The sequence below is a fragment of the Apodemus sylvaticus genome, chromosome 23 (assembly GCF_947179515.1).
Source record: "Apodemus sylvaticus chromosome 23, mApoSyl1.1, whole genome shotgun sequence".
Taxonomy (NCBI): domain Eukaryota; kingdom Metazoa; phylum Chordata; class Mammalia; order Rodentia; family Muridae; genus Apodemus; species Apodemus sylvaticus.
In genome coordinates this window covers 13,724,628-13,737,605 of record NC_067494.1, presented here as the reverse complement: position 1 = coordinate 13,737,605, position 12,978 = coordinate 13,724,628, and the positions used below count along the sequence as shown (strand labels likewise).

The following is a 12,978-nucleotide window of genomic DNA, read 5'->3' as shown; positions in this document are numbered from 1 at the left end:
CTAATGATGTACAATGTGGCCCGTGCTGGAGGCTGGGCTGGCCTCTCTGAGAGAGAGCAAACAGACAAAACCAACAGTCACGGTTTGTTTAACCTGGTGGTATTATTTCCCTAATAAACACGGTGCTGGCCTTATTAAGTTTTGAAAAGGACTGTTGCCATGGATAATCTCCTGTGTGGGTAGCAGAGAGATACTAAACAAATAGCTCATTTATCTGATTATGGAGAACTACAGAATATTTAGGGAGAAAATTTTGCTTTTGAAAATGTTTCTTTTCAAAATAAATTGAGGGTACAAGCCACAGACCTCAGAAATGCTAATGGTAGTTTTCTTGGTTTTGCATACTTGTTCCTAGACAGTGAATTGTACCAAGACCAAATTTTCTGAATCTTAATGATGTTTACAGAAGCAAAAGTAAACTTGTAACTGTACGGTTTTGTTTCTAAAAACTAGTTAGACACTAATTTGCATTACTTGAGACAATAATCAGATGATTTTGCATATGTATCCAAAATGTCCCAACCATTCATTCATAATGGTTTTTAAAATATGCATTTAGTACAACAAAAATGAATTAAGGAAAAGTTAAAGGTAGGAAAGTGAGCTGGACCCTTCAATGAGATTAATAAATAACAATACATCCCATGAAGCCAAAGTGCTTGGCAGGAAGAGGCTTGAAGGTGCTAAGCTTTCCAGCGGCCACCAAGACAGAAGCACATCAGCAGGCCCTGATGCACATCTGTAAGCACACTGCTCACTGCTCACTCAGGACAGAAGCACATCAGCAGGCCCTGACGCACGTCTGTAAGCACACTGCTCACTCAGGAAGAAGCACATCAGCAGGCCCTGATGCACATCTGTAAGCACACTGCTCACTGCTCAGGACCGAAGCACATCAGCAGGCCCTGACGCACATCTGTAAGCACACTGCACACTGCTCACTCAGGAAGAAGCACATCAGCAGGCCCTGACGCACATCTGTAAGCAAACTGCACACTGCTCACTCAGGAAGAAGCACATCAGCAGGCCCTGACGCACATCTGTAAGCACACTGCACACTGCTCACTCAGGAAGAAGCACATCAGCAGGCCCTGACGCACATCTGTAAACACACTGCACACTGCTCACTCAGGAAGAAGCACATCAGCAGGCCCTGACGCACATCTGTAAGCACACTGCACACTGCTCACTCAGGAAGAAGCACATCAGCAGGCCCTGATGCACATCTGTAAACACACTGCACACTGCTCACTCAGGAAGAAGCACATCAGCAGGCCCTGACGCACATCTGTAAGCACACTGCACACTGCTCACTCAGGAAGAAGCACATCAGCAGGCCCTGACGCACATCTATAAACACACTGCACACTGCTCACTCAGGAAGAAGCACATCAGCAGGCCCTGACGCACATCTGTAAACACCTGCTCACTGCTCACTCAGGACAGAAGCATATCAGCAGGCCCTGACGCACATCTGTAAGCACACTGCACACTGCTCACTCAGGAAGAAGCACATCAGCAGGCCCTGACGCACATCTGTAAACACCTGCTCACTGCTCACTCAGTACAGAAGCACATCAGCAGGCCCTGATGCACATCTGTAAGCACACTGCTCACTGCTCACTCAGGACAGAAGCACATCAGCAGGCCCTGACACACATCTGTAAACACCTGCTCACTGCTCACTCAGGACAGAAGCACATCAGCAGGCCCTGACGCACATCTGTAAGCACACTGCTCACTGTTCACTCAGGACAGAAGCACATCAGCAGGCCCTGACGCACATCTGTAAACACCTGCTCACTGCTCACTCAGGACAGAAGCACATCAGCAGGCCCTGATGCACATCTGTAAGCACACTGCTCACTGCTTACTCAGGACAGAAGCACATCAACAGGCCCTGACACACATCTGTAAACACCTGCTCACTGCTCACTCAGGACAGAAGCACATCAGCAGGCCCTGACGCACATCTGTAAGCACACTGCTCACTGTTCACTCAGGACAGAAGCACATCAGCAGGCCCTGACGCACATCTGTAAGCACACTGCTCACTGCTCACTCAGGACAGAAGCACATCAGCAGGCCCTGACGCACATCTGTAAGCACACTGCTCACTGTTCACTCAGGACAGAAGCACATCAGCAGGCCCTGACGCACATCTGTAAACACCTGCTCACTGCTCACTCAGGACAGAAGCACATCAGCAGGCCCTGATGCACATCTGTAAGCACACTGCTCACTGCTCACTCAGGACAGAAGCACATCAGCAGGCCCTGACGCACATCTGTAAACACACTGCTCACTGCTCACTCAGGAAGAAGCACATCAGCAGGCCCTGACGCACATCTGTAAACACACTGCTCACTGCTCACTCAGGACAGAAGCACATCAGCAGGCCCTGACACACATCTGTAAGCACACTGCTCACTGTTCACTCAGGACAGAAGCACATCAGCAGGCCCTGACGCACATCTGTAAACACACTGCTCACTGCTCACTCAGGAAGAAGCACATCAGCAGGCCCTGACGCACATCTGTAAACACATTGCTCACTGCTCACTCAGGAAGAAGCACATCAGCAGGCCCTGACGCACATCTGTAAACACACTGCTCACTGCTCACTTGGGACAGAAGCACATCAGCAGGCCCTGACGCACATCTGTAAGCACACTGCACACTGCTCAGGAAGAAGCACATCAGCAGGCCCTGACGAACATCTGTAAACACACTGCACACTGCTCACTCAGGACAGAAGCACATCAGCAGGCCCTGACGCACATTTGTAAGCACACTGCTCACTCAGGAAGAAGCACATCAGCAGGCCCTGACGCGCGTCTATAAGCACACTGCTCACTGCTCAGAAAGAAGCACATCAGCAGGCCCTGACGCACGTCTGTAAGCACACTGCACTCTGCTCACTCAGGAAGAAGCACATCAGCAGGCCCTGACGCACATCTGTAAGCACACTGCTCACTGCTCACTCAGGAAGAAGCACATCAGCAGGCCCTGATGCACATCTGTAAACACACTGCACACTGCTCACTCAGGAAAAAGCACATCAGCAGGCCCTGATGCACATCTGTAAGCACACTACACACTGCTCACTCAGGAAGAAGCATATCAGCAGGCCCTGACGCACATCTGTAAACACACTGCTCACTGTTCACTCAGGACAGAAGCACATCAGCAGGCCCTGACGCACATCTGTAAACACATTGCTCACTGCTCACTCAGGAAGAAGCACATCAGCAGGCCCTGCTGCACATCTGTAAACACACCGCTCACTGCTCACTCAGGAAGAAGCACATCAGCAGGCCCTGACACACATCTGTAAACACCTGCTCACTGCTCACTCAGGACAGAAGCACATCAGCAGGCCCTGACGCACATCTGTAAGCACACTGCACACTGCTCACTCAGGAAGAAGCACATCAGCAGGCCCTGACGCACATCTGTAAACACACTGCACACTGCTCACTCAGGAAGAAGCACATCAGCAGGCCCTGACACACATCTGTAAACACACTGCTCACTGCTCACTCAGGAAGAAGCACATCAGCAGGCCCTGACGCACATCTGTAAACACACTGCTCACTGTTCACTCAGGACAGAAGCACATCAGCAGGCCCTGACGCACATCTGTAAACACACTGCTCACTGCTCACTCAGGAAGAAGCACATCAGCAGGCCCCGACGCACATCTGTAAGCACACTGCTCACTGCTCACTCAGGAAGAAGCACATCAGCAGGCCCTGACGCGCGTCTGTAAGGATACTGCACACTGCTCACTCGGGACAGGGCTCTCGTTTTGAGAAACTATACACGAGGTTATGTTTATATAATGAAAAATGGTATTGAGACCTCTTCAGCACGCAGAGATGTGTCACCAGCTGCCACTCGTCAGTCACTGGCGTCACCTAACGGACCTTTAGTGGTCAGCTGGGATAACCCAGGTACTCTTTGATTTCCATAGAGTGGGTAAGCTAAGTCATCTTTATCTGAAGTGTAAACTTCTTACAAGTTGTCAGAGAGAATAATGAGCGACAGGACCCAGGGACACAATTTCTATTACTGCTGCTGCGAGCCACTTAAGGCAGTGCTGCATGAGAACAAGAGCGTGGGCGTCACGGGCTGCAAAGGCCTGGGACAGGGACACGTGTGCAGCCATCCAAACGGCTGCCAGCAGGCGGAGGCTGAGAGAGGCGGTTGGATGTGCTCAGTATGCAACTAAATGGACCCTACAGGCCTCGGAGCGCCAAGCCTAGTCATGGCTCACGGCCACCAAAACTTCAGGGACATCCATCAAGTGTTTGTATAAAAAAAAAAGATCGAGACCTCAAATGAAATTCATGTTAAAAGTTCCTACAATTTTAAAAACAACCAAAAGCCTCAAAGCAAAACACCAAAACAAGCCGCTATTACCAACGCATCCCAGAAGGGCACAGGAGAAGCCCTGAGGTGAAAATGAAGGAGCGGCTGTAATTCAGAACAGCGGACAGGACAGGGGCCAGCGGGGAGGGGGAACTGCGGCCTCTCTTTCTTTTCTCTGCCACTTTTTTGTTTTCCTTCAGCTTTTTGAGACAAAGTCTTGTGTAGCCCAGGGTAGCCTTGAGCTGAATATGCATCTAAGGCTGGTTTGCTTGTTTGTTTTAAGATTTATTTATTTATTTATTTAATGTATATGAGTACACTGTAGCTGTCTTCAGACACACCAGAAGAGGGCATCTGATCCCATTGCAGGTGGTTGTGAGCCACCATGTGGTTGCTGGGATTTGAACTCAGGACCCCTGAAAGAGCAGTCAGTGCTCTTAACCACTGAGCCATCTCTCCAGCCCAAGGCTGGCCTTAAACTCCTGATTTCCTGCCTTAGCCTCCTAGGTGCTGGGCTGACACCCCACGGTGCTGGGCTGACACCCCACGGTGCTATGCTCTACTCCACCTCTGGAGCTTCCGGTTTCGCAAGGGAAACAAGAGCCAGGAAAGTTAAAAAATGTGCATGGGCATGTGTGCACACACACATATGCATATATGCACATACCCACACATATGCACACACATACACACACATATACACACATATGCACACATACACACATATACATATACACACATACTAATATTGCAATTTAAATTTATTTTTGGTATACTAAAACATATTTTTAAAATATCACTAAATGTGGTAAATCTGAAAAAACAAACTAGGCAGTGTGCCAGCAGACTATAATTTTTCTCCAAATTGTGAACAGTTTTTAATAACAGAAGAAATACTTCTTCCCTCAATGCCTCTGATTTAGCAGAAGAAATACTTGTATTAGTGGCCCTGGTGGATATTCCAGTGTGTACACTTCCAGAATGGTGACAAACTCCATTCAAGCCCCACCAGCAAGAGTTAGGAGTGGCAAAGTGTGTCTCTCTAGGTTTCCGTATTGCAGCGAGCAGCCTGGTGTTTCCTTGCAACCTTCTTCTGGACTCGCCACAGCAGGACAGGGGCTGCTCTTTTCTGGTAGAAGTCGCCCAGAGACACCATTAGCTGGGCAGATAAGGCACATTGTTTTCCAGTGAAATGTTTGTTTTGGTGCAGCATGTATAGTACTTGGTGCCTTTGTGTCTCTAGGCTGATAGAATCACTGACTATTTAAGCTCTCTGCTGGGAAGTAAATACTGGACAAGACTCCAATGATTAAAATAGGGCAGAACTGTAGAGCATTTTTCATTTGAATTGGAGATCATATTACAAGTTACTTTTTGCTTTCTGACTCCACTGGTCTTTAACAAAGCAAGTATAAAGCATTATTAAATAGAATATCAAAATTATTTTAAGAATTAAGCAGAAGCTACTTTGCTTCACTGAGATGTGATCTGAAATATCTATAGTAACACTTCTGAAGTTTAGACAACAGGTGAATTCAGCAAAAACTTTAAAGCACTCTTCAAACGTCATCCTTTCCCTGGACTAACTGCAGCCTATGAGCTAGCCATCAACTCTGATGCTACTGCGACAGGGAGGCACAAGGGCCTGCCTTGGCTACTTTCAGGGTGTTGCACACGTGTTAGGTTTAGTTGTGTTTCACAGTTTTACATACATGGCACCACCATAATCTCCTCCACTTGTGTTGCTAATGGTCAAGTCTCTAGATCGAAGAGCAGAAAATGTCACGTCTTTCGGATTCAGGACGAGGAAGGTGCTGACAGAGAAGCCTGCCTCGTGTAGCCTAAGCTGGCGCTGCACTCACTGTGCAGTGCTCATTTGGAGAGAACGGTGATCAAAGAAGCGATGGACTGGAGATATATTTAAGTAGGATAGATGGGATGATTAATGGAATAAAGAAATTCAGAATGAGCCCACGTTTCCGGCTCTGTGGATTAACTTACAGTTCTATCATCCTCTGGTAACCTCTAAGCTCCTTGAGTTGAGGGACAGAGTCTTATTCTTTGCACTTTTTGCATGTATAAAGTGAGCGCACTAAGCTAGCATGTGAAAGGCCCTGGGTTCAATCCCAGCCCTGAGAGGACAAGGTGTCTGCTCCACCCACAGTTCGCCAAAGAACGCCCAGGAGTGAAGGAGAAATAAAGGACTACACCGAGCACGTGACAGATGACAAAAGCCAGCCTCACACAGATTCCCAAAGAACGGACCGCGGGCTCATCCCTCAGATCTGTGCCTGAAAACTCCAACTGAGTGGCACTCCTGGAAAAGCTCCTCCTAGGAGATGAACTAAGTGAACTAAGTGAACTAAGTGGAGGCGCCACCATCTAAACGCAGTGCTTCTTAAGTATTCAACAGACGTGGAACTGAAAAATCTCCCCTTAGACCAACAAGCACTTTCAAGCACAAAGAAAAAGCCAACACCATCAATAGTGCAGTGATTCTGGCTACACTGAAATCAACTGAGAAGAAATGTAAAAAAAAACAAAAAACAAAAAAAAAAACAAAAACAAAAAAAAAAACCAAACAACAACAACAACAACAACAACAAAAACCAACCATGGCTGAGTCCCCGCTGTAGAGGGAGGCATTACCCCACAACTGCGGCACTGATTATCAGACCAGCAGCTTTCAAACGTAAACTCACATCAGAATCACCTGGGGGACTTACACATTCAAAAGCTCTGGAATCGACCAAGATGGAAGAAACATGTCCTAAGTGCTGGTCAGGCGGCTGTCGTAGGATGGTACTGTGGGAATCACTGCCCCAAGATTGCTACAAATGAGGATTTATTCACACTCTTTTGACCCCAGCAAAACTCTGGGGAGGGACAAATATGTTAGAGACAAAGTCCCAAAGGTAAAGTAACACTGTTATTTCATGAAAATTATCTTCGCCTACAAGACTGCTTTCTTCTACATTATTAATAGAAAACAATGAAATATAATGTTAGCTCCTTCTTCTCAGTAATAAAAAAATAAAGATGATCCAAGACTGAGTCTCCACTTTATCTTCAGCAAGATTACATGTGTAGCACAGTGGACGCTGCTTTCATGTTATTTTATAAACTTGCCTTTGAGGGTATGGGGAGATAGTTCAATCAGTAATGTGTTTGCCATACAAGCATGAACACCTGAGTTCCATTCCCAGGACCATGTAAACAGCTAGGCATGGCATGGTGGTGTGTGCTTGCAGCCCATCCCCCAGAGGACAAAGACAGGGGACTCAAAGGCAGCCAGTCTAACCTAATCCAGAGAACCAAGTTCCACTGAGACACCCTGTATTCTCATTCTCTCTCTCTCTCTCTCTCTCTCTCTCTCTCTCTTTCCTCTCTCTCTCTCTCTCTCTCTCTCTCTCTCTCTCTCTCTCTCTCTCACACACACACACACACACACACACACACACAAGCTCATGCAAATATGCTTTTGATCATCACCCAAATTTCAAGGTACGTGCAGTCCTGTAAGTTCATTTCTCAGCCTAGGGAGTAGACTAGGGAAAATCTTGCAATCCTCAACACCATACCTAATGAGCAGCAGTTCCAAGGGTACACGGTCTACTAACACCATGCCCACTACCTCTTTACTCAATCAAGGGAGCTCAAGAGATCATGTGCAGACACCATCTATGATTCTCTGTGTAGTTCTGATGAATACTCAGAAGGTTCAAACAGGCCTGCATCAATTCAGTTACCCCCTACCTTCTCGAACACAGAAAATCCTATACACTAAAGCCCATGCCAAAACCCCATTAGTCAAACACCTTCCATTTAAAACCAGCACCCTAAGGAAATGATGAACCGGCATAATGTGAACTTGCACAACAGAGCTCAGAAACTCCCTCCTTCTCCTCTGCTATCTCTGTAAGCTCTCTCCTTCTGGTAGCTCTTTAAGCACCCTCCTTCTCCTGCTATCTGTGTAAGCTCCTCCTTCTCCTGCTATCTGTGTAAGCTCCTCCTTCTCCTGCTATCTCTGTAAGCTCCTCCTTCTCCTGGTATCTGTATAAGCTCCTCCTTCTCCTGCTATCTGTGTAAGCTCCTCCTTCTCCTGGTATCTGTATAAGCTCCTCCTTCTCCTGCTATCTGTGTAAGCTCCTCCTTCTCCTGCCATCTGTGTAAGCTCCTCCTTCTCCTGCTATCTCTGTAAGCTCCTCCTTCTCCTGCTATCTGTGTAAGCTCCTCCTTCTCCTGCCATCTGTGTAAGCTCCTCCTTCTCCTGCTATCTGTGTTAGCTCCTCCTTCTCCTGCTATCTGTGTAAGCTCCTCCTTCTCCTGCCATCTGTGTAAGCTCCTCCTTCTCCTGCTATCTGTGTAAGCTCCTCCTTCTCCTGCCAACTGTGTAAGCTCCTCCTCCTCCTGCTATCTGTGTAAGCTCCTCCTTCTCCTGCTATCTCTGTAAGCTCCTCCTTCTCCTGCCATCTGTGTAAGCTCCTCCTTCTCCTGCCATCTGTGTAAGCTCCTCCTCCTCCTGCTATCTGTGTAAGCTCCTCCTTCTCCTGCTATCTGTGTAAGCTCCTCCTCCTCCTGCTATCTGTGTAAGCTCCTCCTTCTCCTGCTATCTGTATAAGCTCCTCCTTCTCCTGCTATCTGTGTAAGCTCCTCCTTCTCCTGCTATCTCTGTAAGCTCCTCCTTCTCCTGCTATCTGTGTAAGTTCCCCTTTCTCCTGCTATCTGTGTAAGCTCCTCCTTCTCCTGCTATCTGTGTAAGCTCCTCCTTCTCCTGCTATCTGTGTAAGCTCCTCCTTCTCCTGCTATCTCTGTAAGCTCCTCCTTCTCCTGCTATCTGTGTAAAGCTCCTCCTTCTCATGCTATCTCTGTAACCTCCTTCTTCTCCTGCCATCTGTGTAAGCTCCTCCTTCTCCTGCTATCTGTGTAAGCTCCTCCTTCTCCTGCTATCTCTGTAAGCTCCTCCTTCTCCTGCTATCTGTGTAAGTTCCCCCTTCTCCTGCTATCTGTGTAAGCTCCTCCTTCTCCTGCTATCTGTGTAAGCTCCTCCTTCTCCTGCTATCTGTGTAAGCTCCTCCTTCTCCTGCTATCTGTGTAAGCTCCTCCTTCTCCTGCTATCTGTGTAAGCTCCTCCTTCTCATGCTATCTCTGTAACCTCCTTCTTCTCCTGCTATCTGTGTAAGCTCCTCCTTCTCATGCTATCTCTGTAAGCTCCTCCTTCTCCTGCTATCTGTGTAAGCTCCTCCTTCTCCTGCTATCTGTGTAAGCTCCTCCTTCTCATGCTATCTCTGTAAGCTCCTCCTTCTCCTGCTATCTGTGTAAGCTCCTCCTTCTCCTGCTATCTGTGTAAGCTCCTCCTTCTCCTGCTATCTGTGTAAGCTCCTCCTTCTCCTGCCATCTGCATAAGCTCCTCCTTCTCCTGCTATCTGTGTAAGCTCCTCCTTCTCCTGCTATCTCTGTAAGCTCCTCCTTCTCCTGCTATCTGTGTAAGCTCCTCCTTCTCCTGCCATCTGTGTAAGCTCCCTCCTTCTCCTGCTTTCTGTGTAAGCTCCTCCTTCTCCTGCTATCTGTATAAGCTCCTCCTTCTCCTGCTATCTGTGTAAGCTCCTCCTCCTCCTGCTATCTGTGTAAGCTCCTCCTTCTCCTGCTATCTGTGTAAGCTCCTCCTTCTCCTGCTATCTGTGTAAGCTCCTCCTTCTCCTGCTATCTGTGTAAGCTCCTCCTTCTCCTGCTATCTCTGTAAGCTCCTCCTTCTCCTACTATCTGTGTAAGCTCCTCCTTCTCCTGCTATCTGTGTAAGCTCCTCCTTCTCCTGCCATCTGTGTAAGCTCCTCCTTCTCCTGCTATCTGTGTTAGCTCCTCCTTCTCCTGCTATCTGTGTAAGCTCCTCCTTCTCCTGCCATCTGTGTAAGCTCCTCCTTCTCCTGCTATCTGTGTAAGCTCCTCCTTCTCCTGCTATCTGTGTAAGCTCCTCTTTCTCCTGCTATCTGTGTAAGCCCCTCCTTCTCCTGGTATCTGTGTAAGCTCCTCCTTCTCCTGCTATCTGTGTAAGCTCCTCCTTCTCCTGCTATCTGTGTAAGCTCCTCCTTCTCCTGCCATCTGTGTAAGCTCCTCCTTCTCCTGGTATCTGTGTAAGCTCCTCCTTCTCCTGCTATCTGTGTAAGCTCCTCCTCCTCCTGCTATCTGTGTAAGCTCCTCCTTCTCCTGCCATCTGTGTAAGCTCCTCCTTCTCCTGCTATCTGTGTAAGCTCCTCCTTCTCCTGCTATCTGTGTAAGCTCCTCCTTCTCCTGCTATCTGTGTAAGCTCCTCCTTCTCCTGGTATCTGTGTAAGCTCCTCCTTCTCCTGCTATCTGTGTAAGCTCCTCCTTCTCCTGCCATCTGTGTAAGCTCCTCCTTCTCCTGCTATCTGTGTAAGCTCCTCCTTCTCCTGCTATCTGTGTAAGCTCCTCCTTCTCCTGCTATCTGTGTAAGCTCCTCCTTCTCCTGGTATCTGTGTAAGCTCCTCCTTCTCCTGCTATCTGTGTAAGCTCCTCCTTCTCCTGCTATCTGTGTATGCACTCAGCCCATGCACTCTCTTCCTAACTGGCATGAGCTCAACTGCTCAGCTCCTCTGTTCCCAAACACACTCATCTTTTGCAGTGAATTTCAAGAAACTAGACATGCCTGTGGTTACAAAAGAAGTCGAATGTTTAATGGCACATGAAATCCAACACTAAGACTCATGATGGCATGGGCCCACTGTTTAATTCTTACCGCTTTTAGGGGAGTTTAAAAATAAAAATCATAGCCTAGCAAAACAATTTTACAAAGAGGTAAAATTCATCCATATTTATCAGTATCTAATGACTGCTGATTTGCACCAATGGAAAGCTATTTTGTTTTTTTGTTTTGTTTTGATTCTGGAGCTAATAACTGTAACAAAAATTAAGTTTCAAACTGAAAAGCTCTAATTGTCTGGTAATATAAAACAAATTGATGGTTAATTTTGGAAAACTACTCAACGGTTTTCAAAGATGACTTTTCAACAGCCACAAATATCCAGAAGTAATACCATGTTTACAAATGTTCAAGGTGAAACATAGTAAAAATTCTGGACTTAGCTCCTCTGTCAAAATGAATTAATTATAATATTTCAATTAAAATCTTAATCAGATCAATATTTTCAAGAGGCAAGCTCCCATTCATCAGAGCAAGCATCAAGTCCAGAGTACATGATGAATTAAAGAAAACCATTAGGTTGATGGAAGGCTGGCTCTGAGAGTGCTCATGGCTACGGTCCACAGGCATTGCAGGATGATGGATACAGAACGCCACATCTCAACAAGAGGAGGAAAGGAAACGCTTCTGTAAAGCTCATTGTTTATTAGCACAAAGATCATGAAACCTTTGTTGCAACCCAATTTTAAATAATTATTTTAGTAAAAAAGAAATAAAATTGGAAAAGTTTTATTTTTCAAGTGAACTTCAAGAAACTAGACATCCCTGTGGTAACAAAAGAAGTTGATTGATTAATGGCTCATAAAAATCCAACACTGACTCATGAGGAAGTCATGGGCCCACTTATGAAATAGTATCAACATCAGTATCTTGATCAATAATGTTATAAGAGCAGCCTATGCACATTTGGACTGTTAACCACCATAGGAAAGTGGAACTCAGAGCTAGTGAGAATTTTGCAGAACAGGTAGATGATGCTCTCCAGCAAGTGTGCTTTAGAGCATCACCTCCAAATAGTAAAAGTCATTAAACTCACAACCACAGCCCAGCTGCTCTGACTGCTTCTTAGCTACACTGCATGAAATAGTTAATGTCCTCATTCTGAAGCTCAACAGCTGTGAGTTCATGCACCAGAGCTGTACGGCAGTAGACTGTCTTCTAGTCAGTCTCTTTTCTTACCTCAGCTCCCTACTCAGCAGACACTGGGCATAAAGATAGAGAGGAGACAGAAGGAGACAGACAGAGGATAAGGGAGGAGACATGAGGAGGCAGACAAAGACGGAGAGAGAAACACAGAAAACACAGACCAACAATGCTGCTGCTTCTCTTGTGACAGGACATGAAAGTGTGACCAGCCCCCAAGAGGGGCTGAAAGCAGCAGCAGCAGCAGCAGCAGCAGGGTGTACAGAGTGAAGGACCTCAGGTCTTCCCTCAGAGCCAGTGGATTCTCGTCCCGAGAAACATCTCCCTTTCCCACTAACTGCAAAGGTTTCTGTTTTACACACACATGCACATGCAGGCGCACACAAGCCTAAATAACAGAAAGGCCAGGACCTGCTGAGTGTAAGATAGATCACTATTGTTTCTACTCTCTGTACAGCCCGTTCTGTTGAACTGAATCCATTCTCTGGACTGGCGTTTCAGGACAGAGCTCAAGCGTGAATTATTTACCCCTGAGCTTTCGGAGCATATTAAACTATGACCAGCTGACTCGTAGAACCCAGTGGGTCTGAGTAAACAGGCTCACTCTTGTGCAAATAGCGAAGAGGAGGAAAGACCGAGGTTTTCTGCCCAACTCCCTCCATACTCTTACAAAGTGCACTGCACAGATCAGTCCCTACCACCGTCCCCAGTGCAGCTCTCCAAAGCCTCATTCCGGGCAGTCA

The 12,978-nt window shown here is 46.9% G+C and overlaps 1 protein-coding gene across 1 annotated transcript in view; it reads right to left on the bottom strand.

Annotated features, from left to right (window-relative positions):
- Positions 1–12,978, bottom strand: part of Pex7 (peroxisomal biogenesis factor 7) — a 66,768-nt gene that overhangs the window by 15,032 nt on the left and 38,758 nt on the right. The window lies entirely within an intron of this gene.